Raw genomic sequence first — 15,349 nt, 5'->3', positions numbered from 1 at the left:
GACTTGAGACTAGGGCCTGCAGCTATCGCTTATTTTAGTTAATCGATTAATCTATCGATTCATTTGGCGATAATCGATTAATCGGATTATATATATATATATATATATAATTATACATTTGAACATTTCTTTTTATTGTATTTTGGCAAGCATAAACTCACCACGGACAAAAAAATGAACTACTATCAATGCTTGCAGTAACATTTATTAAACTGCCACCAGAACAGTCATTGCTAGGATGAAACATTGCACTTTAAATTCACAAATTATTTGAATAAAAAATAAATAAATACCTGAGAGAGGGCTAAGGCCTTACCTCATTACAAAAAAATGCACATGAAGCTGATTATTAAAAAACACTTCAAGTACAGCAGGCGATATTCAGTATTATCAAACAATTCCTATTGATATTAATTTCTATCTGTCTTCTGCAAAAAACAAACAAAATAATAAAACTCAGGCGAGTCCAAAACAGCCACATTCACCTTTTTAAACTGACAGCTGCCCTAAAAATTTTAAAATGCATTCAAAGGAGGGCAAAACAGTGATTTCAGAATACAGTCACTTTTTTTTTTTTTTTTTTTTTTTAGCATGGACGTGGTGCGTTATAACACGCCAGCTTCCGCTTGGCCGTGCAGACTTTGCACAGAGCTCTTCGATTTTTTTCGTTTAAAGTTGTCCCAAATTTGACATTTTCTGGCGCTTTCTTTGTTGTGCTTCCTCCTTTTCGCCAGCATTTTCTTCATTCTGCTCTTCAACACCCCGACGCACCAAGACAACGCGTCTGACGTGATCGCGACATTGCGCTGCGTCCGACGCGTCCGCGTCTCGTCGCTGTGGAACGCGCGTTCCCCATTTTTTTTTTAAATTGTATTTTGACCGCAGCCTCCATTTCTCGCTGTCGTTCCACCGCTGTGCTCCACCTGCTCGCTCCGACATGTCCGTGCGGCTTCACACTCTTGTGCGGAAACATGCTGCGCTTCAGTTCGGGCGCTACACGCTGGCGGTTTTACGGTAGTTTCACTGTACACAATTAATAAACGAATCCTCGAAGCAACAGAATTTAATTCGAAGCTTTTTTTATAATCGAATTATTCGATTTATTCGATGAATCATTTCAGCCCTACTTGAGACTTGGACTTGGACTTGCGAACAGAGGCTCTTGAACATCTCTGTTATTCAGATCCAATTTAGCTAAAGCAGAGGCTCTGCCCCTTGGTACTCTCTCAACAATACCAACGATGGTCACAGCCTTTTCCTTTTGATTGGTCACTGAATGGATTTGAATATTTGGTATTTCTATCACCGTTTCTCTTGACCGGCTGTATAAAGCTAAGTTTGTGCCTTTATTTCACAAAACTACGGAGGATTTGGAAGATTGGGGTTCTGTTCCTGTTTCTTGATTAGTTTGCAAAACCCTGCTTAAAATGAATGTGTTTGCCTTGGTTTTTATACACCATCCAAATCATCCCTGTACTGTTCTCCAAAGGGTGTTGAAGGACATAACTTTTGGAATAAGCGTAGACGAGGCTTAAAGGGGCACAGCGCAGTTTTAAATATTAAATTATCAATTATTCACACCCACACACGTTTTCACCTTTGCCTGATGGGCAGCAAGAGCTATTTCTGCAAGATCGCAGTCGCTCCTATTTTCCTGTGCAGGGCGCTGAAGGCACAGCAGTATGAGTGATTCGGGTACGAATCGCTCTGAGCCTGACGTAATGCGCCTCCCGCTGGCCTGGTAATCCTTAAATTTCGTTTTGAGAGGCTCGTTCTTTCTCTTTTTGAAAATAAAACATTACCAATACACAACTCTTATTACCTACCTTGAAATACCTGTCATTGAAAAAAGCTATTTCAACAACAAAACAAAGTGTCCTTAAACTCATTCGACCAGGTGTGTGAGGGAAAAGGAACTGTCTGTCACCAACATGACAAGAAACAGAATTCTGTTTGATCCCATGCAAAAAAAAATCTCGATATGCACTCCATCAAGAGCAATACAAATTAAACTGTTACATGGATTACATATATCCCCTCATCGAAGACATCTCTTTAACCACTGTCTGTCCCCTCTGTGTCTTACAGTTTTTCTCCATTGGTTTGGCTCATTTCTTGAAACCGAAATTACATTTTCAAAACAACATGGACAAATCTCCAAACTACCCTGTAACTGCTCACAACCAGAATGGCATTTTTCATCCATGTCATCACATTTAAAATGTCTTAGTACATGTCTCAATGTCCAGAAAATCTTTGCAAATGTATTAAACACAGTAAGGATAGATTTAGGCACAATTCCCAAGTGAATAGTTCATGTCGATCATTACTGACTGATCGATTCTCAGTCTAATGGTTGTTCTCTCCAAAACATCTCAGCCTAATTTCATTGTATCAGTCACCACCTGCAAAATCATCTGTTCAGCTGTCAGAATTAGTCAAAAACACACTTCAATACCATGAGACCCAGACATGGATGGTGTTTGCATGAAGGTGAGGAGGACAGTCAGGAGGGTGAGGAGGGAGACCAGTGAAGAAGAGAGCTGTGAAACTCCAGCTTCATTTACAGCACATTGGGCTACAGACAATGTTCCTTTTTTTTTGTTACCTCCACCAAGGAGGTTATGGAATCACATCGGTTTGTTGGTTGGTTGGTTTGTGAGCAACATTACGGAAAAAGTTATAGACAGATTGCAATGAAACTTTGTGGAAAGGTGGGTCTTGGGCTAACTTAGAATCCATTAAATTTTGGTGACGATCCGGATCACTGTCTGGATCCAGGAATTCTTTAAAGGATTCTTTATCATTGAGAGATAGGGAGTCTTTCACATAGTTGGGCATAACTCAACAATAAATGACAAGGGGGCTTAGCAAGAAATTACAGTAAGTTCTTCAAGGACTCTAAGAGATATCAGCTGCTGATCCAGATCACAGAAGTATTCTGGATACCAGGATCCAGAACAGACAAAAACAGGGGGATTCCGGAGTGTCAGTCACTGTGAGGAAACACACTGAGATATGAACAAGCAGCAAACAGCTTTCTCCCAGACATTGTTTGTGTTGGGGAGAAATAAAATGTTTTGTTTTTTTATCACATCTGGTGTTCTTATTGTTGCTGGTGACTGACTCGGAGCTGTGGTGGAGGTCTGCGCCTGGGCCTCTCGAGTGTCAGATTCTGTTTTTTGTTTTGTGTCTTTGTTTTTATTTTACAGCATATTGAACTCCGAGGATGGAAGTTGCTCTGTGTGTAATACAAATTCTAACAGTTTCCTTGGAGGCATGAGAGCGATGTGTGAATCAGAACTTGAAGGTTCTTCTTAGTGTAAAATGCTTTTTGTCTTCATTTTCTTATACACAATATTTTCTGTTAGCTAAAAACCCAAAGAAGAAAATAAAAACTATCACAGGAACCATGATGAATGAAGCACTGGGCTCAGACAGAAAGGTAGATGAGGAACATTTCAATGGTTCTTTGCCCTTAAAGACAAAACATCTGAACATTTTGACTGTCAGAGCTCACACAATGTCAGAAGGACAAAGCATTTTGAGGACACTGACCATCTGTTTGAGAAAGAAATTTAGTTTTTCCCACCTGAGTGAACTGTTTTGGAAGAGATCTGATCTCTGACAGGTGAACCGTGGTTCTGCTGAACCGTCCAGGTTGTTTTTGGCAGGAGAACCAAGAGAATTGAGAACGTCCGGTCTGTTTTGAAAAATGAGAAGAAGCTGTTGAGAAGGATCTTTACATTTTGGAGGCTCTGACTGTTTATATGGGAAAGAAATGAATCTTTGAAACAAGTGTGAACAGTTTTGAGAGAGAGATGAGCTTTTGCAAGTGAACTATGGTGTTGAGCTGAACTGTAAGGCCATTTTGCCAAATGATCTTCGAGTTTTGAAAATGTAATTTCAGTTTCAAGAAATGAAATTATTATTAATTTAAAGCTCGTGTCCGGAGTTTTGACAGAGAGAGGTTTTTTCTGCCCTCCCTCTGCTTTCATGAGCGACCAAGCCACGCCCCTTTATGTCGGGTGAAAATGAGAGCCTCTGAGTCCTACAGCATCCTCCATGTTCAGCTGTTTACGGTGGATGTTCAGCAGACAGTGGATATATCCGAGGTGAGCGCGGCGGCTGCTGCGGAGCTAACTCTCCTCTGCTGGGCGAGCGGCCGTGCTCTCTGGCTGCTCCACACGCTGATTGACAGCACAACAAGGCGGAAGCTCGAAATCTATAGGCTGAAGCTGACCGGCGCTTTTTCGGATAACATGGGGGTCTATGAGACGAAGGCGGGGCTCATAAATACATTTTTATATATGCTTTATGCTAATATTATATTGTAGTATCGAACCAGACTGACACATTTAAACTCTGTTGAAAAATGATACATACGTTGGAAAACGAACGGAAACGAACGGAAACTCTGGACACCAGCTTTAAATGAAATGGAAAAAAAGAGTCCTTGACTGTCTTGAAGACACTATGAAATTAAATGTGTTATTATTTTATTCAGAAAAACTCATTAATAAAACCCAGCTGTCGTTGTGGTGAAAGCAATGTTGTATTTCACCAGGAAAATTCTCCAGATGTGAAATGAAAACAATAGTTTTGTGCTGTGATTTCAGAAGAAGCAGGCATCAAGTCCTGACAGGATCACTCTGTATGGCCTGATGGTGAAACCAATTCAGCGCTTCCCTCAGTTCATTGTGCTCCTGCAGGTGAGTCACTGATCCAGAGTCCCCTCACACACTTCAGGTATGGCTGAGATCAGTACTATGTGGATATTTTTACACTGAGGGCAGAGGTTAGTGGGTTATCAGGTCCGCAAGAACATGAGTGACTGAAACCAATAGTCCTGTGGAACGTTTAGTTTCTTTCTAGGTCTCAACTGTTCAAAAAATGTATGTTTTCCATTGGAAAAAAGAGGAATTGAAAAAGCAATTTCTTTACTTCTGTTTTAGCAGTTGCAGTTGTTTCTGGGTTCTCAGAGGGTGTTTGTGGTTTAGAGTTCCTGAGGGCGGGGGGCCCATGAATGACTGCTGGGTGAGGAAGCAGACCTTGCACTCAGTCGGGATTGGGACAGGGTGCCAGCGAAGAGGTTTGAGGATGGGGCTGAAGTGATCATGTTTGCATGCCCTCACCAGGATCCTGGCAGTGCTGTTCTCTGTGTCTCTCTAACTGCACCACAAGTTTTCTGAACAAACTGATTCAGATTACGTTCTCTTCTGTCTTAAATTTTATTCTGGCAGTTGTTCGTTATACCCTGATTATTTTGATTACAAGAAGATCGTAAGAGTCATCTACACTTTCCTTTCATCTGTAAAGGTGTTAAAAGATATGAGGACAGGATGACGTGAGCCTTTTACTTTATACTTGAAGTTGTTCAATGAATAATGTTTGTGCGGATCCCCGGACATGACATGGTAATAAAAAAAAATATATTGTGCAAATGAATTACTAATTTGTGGCCACGAAGTAATAAATCTTCTGCCTTGAAAAACTAAATTCGTGGCCACACAATACTAATTTGTGGCCATGAATTAGTTATATCATTCATATACTGAACAGTCCAGTAAAGTTGGCAGCATATGGGCTCTATGCACAACTCAACCACTTCCTGAACATCAGGAGGCTCCTTGTTTCCTGTCTTTCATGATAGGATGAGCTGATTAATGCAGGAGTGTCTGAAGTTGTTACAGAGGTCAGACACACCTGCATTAATCAGCTCCTTCTATCACGAAAGACAGGAAACAGGAAGTGGTGAAGTTGTTCATAGAGTCCATTGACAGATACGGACTTTTGGTCTCCATAACTGTATAATAAGGGACCGTCTACAATTTACAAGATGCTGCAACAGTGAAGATAAACACCACAAAAACAGTACAGGGATTCACTGCAGTGTCACCATAATCACTACAACCTTCATTTGTTTCCTATCAAATTGAAAAACACTGATATTAAAAAAAATCAAGTCTGAATGGATTTTGTGAATAATGAAATTCAAATAACTTCACTGTAGTGAATGAAACTTGTTTGAACCCATCAAAGGAGGAGCTTTTTTTTTTTTTTTTTTTAACATTTTTCTGTATTCCGGGGCCGGGTCACGGTAACGGTAGAAAATGGATGGATGGATGGATTTTTCTGTATTTTAACAAGTAATACTTTTCAATAACTTCACTATCACATACAAAAGAAAATGAAACTCTCCTTAAGTGTCAAAGGAGCTCCTGCTGGTCATATTAAAGCAATTAGTTTGACCAAAAAAGATATTTACATAGTTTTCATGAATTTTTAGGAGTAATTTTTTTTAATAACTTCACTGTAGCTTACATTAGATGGATGGAATCTGCCTCAACAAACTATGAAAAAATATTATATCAAACAAAATGTTTTCCTATTATGACAGGAGACAAGTGAAGTGAATCCCAGTGATAGTATTACGTTTTGCTTTGTGTTTTTGTGGAATTTGTCTTCACCGTCTTGTAAATTGCAAATCCCTAATCCCCGCAGCACCACCGGCTGCTCACAGAAGTCAATGTTGTTTCTGCTGCTTGATAGACAAACACTTTTAATAAAAGTGAGCTTGCAGCGTATAGTCCACCTCACAGCGATGGGATGGAGGCGCCCTTTGTATGTTATTGACGTTTTGTTGAAGTGTTATTGAGACCAGAAGTCTGTATCTGTCAATATGCTGCTAACTTTACTGGATTGTTCAGTGAATGATATTCCTAATTCATGGCCATGAAATTAGTATTTCGTGCGCACGATTTAGTATTTCATGGCCACAATTGAATTTTTTTTTTTTTTTTTTTTTTTTTTTTAACCATGTCATGACCGGGCTTCGTATGTTTGAGATTAGTGTCTTTTTTTGTTTTGTTTTGTTTTGTTTTGTTTTTTGTGTTTTTTGTGTGTCATGTGTTTTTTTTGTCAGAACTGGCAAAGACCCAAAAGTACCTGGAGACAGGAAGGACATCCTCAAAGTATTTATTGGAAATGTCGGGTCAAGGCTGAAAAATCCAAAAGCGATCAGATGAAGGCAAGACCAAAAACAAGCAACATATCCTGAATCAGAGTAGCGAAGACCTGAGAGAAAAACAGGAGGAAGCGCGGGATGTCTGCAAAGCTGAAATATTAGAAAGGGAAGGAATAAACACTTGGGAGCGGAGAGATAAGACACTGATGAGAGACCTGAGGGAAAACAACAACATACATCTAGTTGTGCTCAGTGTTGCCAGATTGGGTGGGTTCCCGCCCATTGTACTTTAAAAGTCATTGGGCTGGGAAAAAGAGCCTTGGGCGTGTTGGGGTTTACGATTGGTAATGGGAATAAATGATTAAAGTACTGATTACTGGAAGTAATAGATTATTTTAAGTAATTTAGTTACTTATTAATTGAGTAATTTTGATTTACCAATTAATAATTGCAGGTCATTAAGAGTGGGTCACCAATAACAATCAATTACGGCGTAATAAACTGTTTAAAGTGAAGCACCAAGTAATTTAACCCAACATCAATTATTATCAATCAAAATAAATGGTTATTTATTCGTTAATAATGTTGAATAATCAGCTATTTGGGAATGGAGTAGACCACAGAGTGATTTAACCATTAAATTATTGATTAACCAGGTGTTATTAATTAATCACTAATGCCACACATGACCCATTACTGGAAATTGGTAAATTACAGAAATGAACTGAGAGAAGTTGTGAATTATGCATGAAATAAACCATGTGGGTATTTAATTATACTTTCGGGGCACCACCTCGTCAGAGGAACTTTTATTACCAATTTTCAGTCTCAAAGATGGAAAGATAATTTAAGATGGTTGTTAATCTTTGGATAAACAACTGTTACATTATCAGAGAAGGTGTGAGATCGAGCACAGGCTGATACAACCAGGAACTTAGTCACAAGACCACCAAAAACACAAGAATAATTTGTTCAGTTCAGTTAATGAGCTTTTTATTAACAATGTCTATTACTAATTAAAACATCTAATCAACAAAACAGAACATTCAAAACTTGCAAGGTGTGTGTGTGTGTGTGTGTGTGTGTGTGTGTGTGTGTGTGTGTGTGTGTGTGTGTGTGTGTGTGTGTGTGTGTGTGTGGAGATGCATGAGGAGGGGTGTTAACCCGTCCGGAGCATGGCCCGGTGGGGCCGGCTTTGTGTGGCTCTGTGTACGGTGTGTTTGAGTGGGTGTGTGAATCGGGCTCGGTCTGCTCTGTCCGGTGACCGGCTGTGAGTGTGTGTGCGTGTGTGTGTGGTTGGAGGCGGAGCGGGGCGTCTCTCGGAGTCCTGGGTCTGGGCTCCGCGAAGGGAGTGAGGGCGTGACTCTCCTGGTCCGGCTTCCCGGCAGGGAGAGCGGGGTAGACGAGAGAGGAGAGAAAGAAGCGGAGACCTGGTCTCCCGGCTGGTGTGCGGATCTCCTGCATGGGGTGTGACGAGATCATGCGAGACAGAGACGGCGGAGAAGAGGAGAGAAAGGGGGGGGGGGGGGGGGGGGGGGGGGGCTGGTGATGTCGCTCCTGCGCCGGAGCGGAGAGGAGGGAGGAAGAGGGTGTGTGGGAAGCCCGGTTCAGTCCGCTCCAACCCCCCTCTTTCTGGAGGAGGAGGAGAACGGGGATGAGGTGGGCGCATGCGTGTCGTGCATCTCCCATCCACTAACATGGAGTTGTTAGCATCTCCCATCCACTAACAGGGAATTGTTAGCTTCTTCCATCCACTAACATGAAGCTGTTAGCTTCTCCCATCTGCTTTTGACAGTCACTGAATGAAGGCACTGAGTGTCACAGTTTGACTGACAGCTGCTGTCAGCTGTGTAACTGCACCGTATGTCCATATATGGTCATGTGAGTGGGAGAGAGGAGAAAATTAAACTTTCTGTTTGGGAAACAACTGCTCCTTGTCCCATTTCTATTTGGCAAAACTGAACAAAAAATATCACGTTTGATAGGAAATTTTGTTGTCTTTCAGTTGGTGAGGCTTTCAGACCAGTCAGAATTTTAATTTGGACACATAGAGGCCTCAGTTTGTGAGAGCGCGAGATTTTTTCCCCATCCGGCTCCATTATAACTGAGAGCAAAAAAATGCAGAGCGCACACCTTTTTATTCTCGCAAAAAACTGCCATATATCAAGATATTTTGAACACATATGTTACATCATCTTGTTCGGGAGAACCTGGTGACACTTCACATGTGCTCGGTTTGTTGATGGGAGTCACGGTTTAGCCACAGTCGCCATTTGTTCGAGGTGCTGGAAAAAGGCGACTTTTTTCCTTTTTTCCCCCATTATGGCGGATGAGGGCCGGAGCAAGGCAGCATTTCAGACTTCCAACTTTGAGGGCTAATAAAATCCACACCGTGAGACTTTTGACAAAGTTTTCAACAACTTTTGTAGAGAAAGTTGTCCTCTATCTTGTCGCATTACTCTAACATCTGCGAGATAAACGGTCTCGGAGGAGATAATTTTTTCGTGAGGAGTGATTTTGATCAAAATTTTACTTTGAAAGGGAAATGGTGGACTTCCTGTTGGATTTAGGTCAGGGGTGTCAGTGCATGAAATGTAGATCTCAATGAGACGAACGCGTGAGTGTTGGTTTGATCTCTCTACGACATTTATATGGGCTGTGGCTGCAATTTTACTGTTTCGAGGTGGTGCTAGAGAGCTGAAGAGGTCAACTTTTCCATTTTAAAAATTTTTTCGCCGGTCATGATGTGCCTGCCAAATTTGGTGAGTTTTCGTGCATGTTTAGGGGGTCAAATTTGGGGTCAAACACGTGGGCCGCGTAATAATAATAAGAAACGGACGAATAACAATAGAGACCATGCCCAGAGGGCTCGGTCCCTAATTATTATCACCACTATCTAAGTTATCTGTATGGAGTGAAATGCCAGAACCTCACCAACAACAAAAATGTGTTTTATTCACAGCTAATGATTCACAAACAAACTCAGTGTGTTTTGCAAAAGCAAAATGTCATTCATAACTAATGCACTTAGGTTTGTTCATCAAAAAAACGTTCCACAAATTAAAAAAATATCTAACTGCACTTACATTAAAATATCTTTCAAGATGCATTATTTTTTTTCGAGTACAAAAAACAATTCTGCAGGTTGGAGAAACAATTGGCTCCCCGCTGTCATGTGACTTTTTGCAGTAATTTTGCACCTTCCTGAGTCGCATCCGCAGGACTTAGGATTTATTCACAACTGCCAGTGCGTAATTTGCATGCCACAACAGGAGGTGGCGCTGTGCGTGTTCACGTTTACAACGTTTACCGTGTATGATCACGTACTGTGCTGCGACAAGATAGAATTAAACACGAGGAAAAATGGACCGAAACAGAAACGCGACGGACTGTACGGAGACCAGCTGGACCCGGTTCAGACCCGGTTGGGCTCACTTACCGCTCCTGTTGTGGAAAAGGCTGCCTGGAAGTGAAATGTCCATCAAAGCATCGCAGCAGCACAGCGCTACAGGTTGTCAGGGCACCAACTTTTGTCTGGACTTCAGTGACGGCATTTTATCTTGAAGAAGACAGTACACTACAGCCAGACACAGAACACTACAGCCAGACGCAGACTCAAATCTTTGTGACGGCTGCAAAGTTCTGTGACTTAGTTGTGTGGACGCCGGGGACTGCAAGGTGCACATTGTTTTCCTTCATTTTATTTGCAGTGTTACTTGTTTATGCACAATCTAATCGTACTTTAAATAGCTGCAGTGATATTTGTTTGCACAAAGACTTTTGCATCTTATTTGAACTGCAGCTGTAACTTAACAGTGTCGCTGCTGCACAAGAAGGTTGGTAATGAACAGAAAAAACTTTGAAACAAGAAATGGTGACATTATTGCATGGGTAAATGGTGCAGCCCCACAGAGGATTCCCCATTAAAATGAAGTTTCATAAATAGCTACTGAGCTATAATATTTATTTTCACAGAGTCTTAATAACTTTTTCAAACAATCAATCAATTATTTTTGTATAGCCCAGTATCACAACAACAGTTGCTTCAGAGGCTTCAAGATGTTACATTGGTTTGTAAAAATAAAAACAGTGAATAAGCATAATGTTAATATGTCAGATTCACAGTAACGAGACAAAACGAAGCAACCACCGCCTTAGACCCCTCACATCCGCAAGAAAAACTCCAGAAACCAGTGGGAGAAGAAGAAATCTTGGGGAGAACCACAGTATGGAGGGATCCCTCTCCAGGACGGACAGCTTGGCAACAGCTAGCTGAGACAATAAGAAGTAAAGCCTAGGACTATGTTGAGGACAGTCCGTTGGACGGTCCAGCACAAGAACCACGGATCCCAGAAGTAGAACCGAAGCCAGTCCGCGGGCAGGACCGACAGGAGTGTCCTCCCGGTCCGGACGGAGCTTGTTCGTAGGCCCTCGTAATAGTGGAGTCAGCAACTGAAACTGGAGAAGACTCCCCCTCGAAGGGGGGGACAGCAGGTGAAAAGCAATGAACGGACTAAAGGGAATAACATTCAGACATTAGAGGACAGGGCTCAGTGCACCGTACTTCCCACAGCATTCTAGCTCCTAGGGCAGCTTTGTGGATAGTTTAGTATTTAAACTAGTATTTAGTTAGTATTGTTTGGATAGTTTACTTTAGTTTACTTTAGTTGAGTTTAGATGACCTATTCACTTGGGAATTGTGCTAAATCTATCCTTACTGTGTTTAATTATTTGCAAAGATTTTCTGAGACATTGAGACATGTACTAAGACATTTTAAATGTGATGACATGAATGAAAAATGCCATTCTGTTGTGAGCAGTTACAGGGTAGTTTGGAGATTTGTCCAAGTTGTTTTGAAAATGTAATTTCGGTTTCAAGAAATGAGCCAAACCACTGGAGAAAAACTGTAAAACCAAGACCGGTGAAAGTTTGAAAATCAACACTATCAGAACAAAATGAGCTTTTTCTGGCCTACATACACACCACAGACACTCACCCACAGATACATCTGCATACACACTCAGCGCCATGGATAGTAACAACAGACTCAGTCATTCTAATTCAAACAATTAGCAGCCGTCCACAACAACTGAAACCCTGCAGAGGCAGCAGTCAGCAGAGCTGTGTCCGCTCTGTCGCTCGTCTGCTCTTCTCTGCAGAGAATCCTCTGATTATGTCCTTGAAATCCAAATCATGAAGGATGTCATGCTCAATGGACCAGTGTTCATTTTGACATGAATTATTCATTTGACTTTAGTCTTAGTCCCTCACCAAAGACTTGATTTAGTTAAAGTCACATTTTAGTTTTTTAGTTTGTTTCGTTTTAGTTAAAATTTAGTCTGTAGAAATTAGTTTTAGTCTTAATTTTAGTCTTGATGGAATTTGACAGTTTTGTTGTACTGTAGTAAAGATAGATAGATAGATAGATAGATAGATAGATAGAAAACTTTATTGTCCCAGTGGGAAATTTGTCTTGGGCAAAGTGCAAAGTGCTACATCAACATACTTATACAAATTAAAATAACACAACATAAAACCACAGTAGCAGAAGTGCAAAAGGTATTTGTCACGGTTGTAAAAAACTCCATTGTAAGCATATCTTTAATTATGTTACATCATATCATATAACTCTTGTATCATAAATATGAATATCTTAAGGCTTGTTAGAAAAAAATTAAATACATGAACTTCAGATTCTTTCTGTAAATTCTTACAACAAATGACAACCTGCAAGAAAAAAGCTCCAATCATAATGACCAGCAGGTGGCAGTAATGTGCCGTAAAACATCACAGAAGAAGACCAAGTGACAGTGCTGCTGTGTTGTGTCTCCGGACCGGAGCCGGACCGGAGCCGGACCGGAGCCAGTGAGCCCGGCGTGAGGATAATTGTAACCCAGCATGTCCGACGGTCTGCTGCAGCTTTTTCGTCACATTTTCACAGGGCGGGGCGGGTCTAGCGAAGGATCAATCAGCAGCCACAAACTTGAAGTATAAAATGATTGACAGAAAACTTGACAAGTAACAAAACAATGCGACTTTTCCAGCTTCTTGATAGGCCCCTGAACTTGGTAGGCCCCTGGGCTTCAGCCCAGGTAAGCCCGTGCATTAAAGCGGCCTTGTTCACTCTATAATATTTGTAATTTATTATTACATTTTTAAATGTTGTTTTGTATGTGTTTATTCAAGATAATGAATAAACACAGTGAGTAGTGAGTGACGAGTGGTGGGGCAGCACCCTGGCGCCCTCTACTGGCCAGCTGCCCCCGTATGCAAATATACAAAATCAACCATTAAAACATTTTTTAAACGGTACATTCCTACTCAGATATTAATATTAGAACATGATGTGATGGAGGTAAATATAGAGTTGTGGTGGATGGAAGGTTTCACACTGGGTCTTCTCAGGTTTGAATCCCACTGCCAACAGGTGATCTGTTGTCAGAGCCACACCACAGAGATGATCAGGCTCAGTAGAATGTAAATTCTCTCGTGAATATTCTGTATTTTTTCTCGTTTGAACGTCTGGCTGCGGATGTATTTCCTTGGAGTAAATGTCCTTGGTGGTGTTGCTTCAGGACATGTTGAAGAATACTCCAAGGTCCCACGCTGACCGGCTGCCCTTACAGCTTGCTCTCACCGAGCTGGAGACTTTGGCTGAGAAGATGAATGAGCAGAACGTGTGTTCGATTACGAGGCTGAGCTCCAGCAGTTAGCTCTCAGTGGAGGGGGCCGCACTTACAAGGTATTCAAAAACAGTTTACTGATGCAGGTTCAAGCTCATTAAACTGAAGGTTATGTACAGTTAATTTAAACTATTCCAGAAACTTTCAGGGAGCTTGATGTGAGTTTGTCTGTGCATGTAAAAACTGATCCGTTGTTTCCTTCCACTCACAGTGGAGATATTTAGTAGCATTCTTGTGCTTCCAGCTGCTGACTCCAAGCAGGAGCAGCTGATTCACTGGTGAACTGCTCACTGAAGTCGTTTTTGGAGAAAAAGGTCAAGTTCTGAAGTCAAGGGAGCGGAAAGTCTTTCTCCTCAATGACACACTGATCTGTGTCAGTGTCAACTCAAGGTGAGACTGTTTTCTGCAATTTGTTTTTGATTTGAATGCAGTGTGGGTCCACTTCTGATTCTCTTCTGACCCTTCATAGTCAGAGGTCTCATCAATCTTTTAATTGCTACTTTTTCTGATGTGTTGTATTTTAATGTATATTTATGCTTCTGTCTCTTCATGAAGCACGATGAATTGCTTTGTTCATATGTCTAAATAAACTTGCCATACCACACTTTGTCTTTATAAGGAAGTGAATCTCTATATCTATAGGCACAGGTTTCCAGGTCTATCCTGCTCTATAGGTTTACATTATTGGTTATTATTACTATTCCTCAGCGGGTTAAATCCTTTAATCTGGATGTTTGACATTCCTGAAGACTTCCCAAGTTTGGCACTCAGATATTGATCATGAATCTGTCCCGCAGAGGTCTTCCTGATGCCAGCACCCTCGTTCCTGTGTGGCCGAAGTACACAGTAAAGTGGCGGGTCCCTCTGCTGCAGACTCAGGTGTTGGAGATGGGACAGGAGTGGACAGTGCAGGGCGGGAAGCACAGCTCCAGCTCCACCGGTACGCCGACACACTGGGACGGCTAACAGCCCTCCCAGCACAAAAAGACAGCTAACACCAAAAAGATAAGAACATTTTTTTAAAAAATAACTTACAAAAAATCATTTTAAGTTTAGGTGAAACCAAAGGAAGCAACAGCACCAATCAGTCAAAAGAAAAACATAGAGTATCTCTAAATGGGCTTATTTTTTACAGCCCCAGCTGATACAGTCCGCTTTCATTCATTTGGTTCCTGTAAGTGATTGACAGGTGCCATGTCCTGCCCTCGTGACTTACTGATCATTTGGGCTAACTTCAGTTATCCCACAGGCGCTGACTTTGACCAATAGCAGCGAGTTAATGCAGCGGGGCTGCCGTTTGTGCCAGAGCTGGGAAAGAAGGGAGAAAAAGTTCAGCGATGGCAGCGTTAGCATGAGCGAGGTGGACTATTTGCTTTCAAATAAATCGTTTCTCTGAAACAGAAACTTGATATTTACCAGGCACGTGCCGTGAGCTCCAGGGTTAGGTAGGCAGACAGTCGCAAATTGCGACGGACACACCAATGACAATTTACATGTGTAGGCAAGCTTCCTCTAACAAAATCAAGATCGCATCACACCATTAAAAAAGCTTAAACAATGACTTCATAGCAGTCCCAAGACTCTCCCAATTAACTTTATATGTCATGGCCACACAGCGCATTCCTTGTTTGTGATCGAGACGCAAAATGAGTGAGAAAATGACCATTCGGACGCGGAGCTGCCTGCGGTGCTGAAACG

The 15,349-nt window shown here is 41.5% G+C and overlaps 1 pseudogene; it reads left to right on the top strand.

The window, feature by feature from the left end:
* The window catches only part of LOC115407490 (rho guanine nucleotide exchange factor 10-like protein), an 81,817-nt pseudogene that overhangs the window by 27,041 nt on the left and 39,427 nt on the right, over positions 1-15,349 (top strand).

Source organism: Salarias fasciatus, chromosome 20 (genome assembly GCF_902148845.1).
Source record: "Salarias fasciatus chromosome 20, fSalaFa1.1, whole genome shotgun sequence".
Classification (NCBI taxonomy): Eukaryota; Metazoa; Chordata; class Actinopteri; order Blenniiformes; family Blenniidae; genus Salarias; species Salarias fasciatus.
This window is presented reverse-complemented; position numbering and strand designations above follow the sequence as displayed.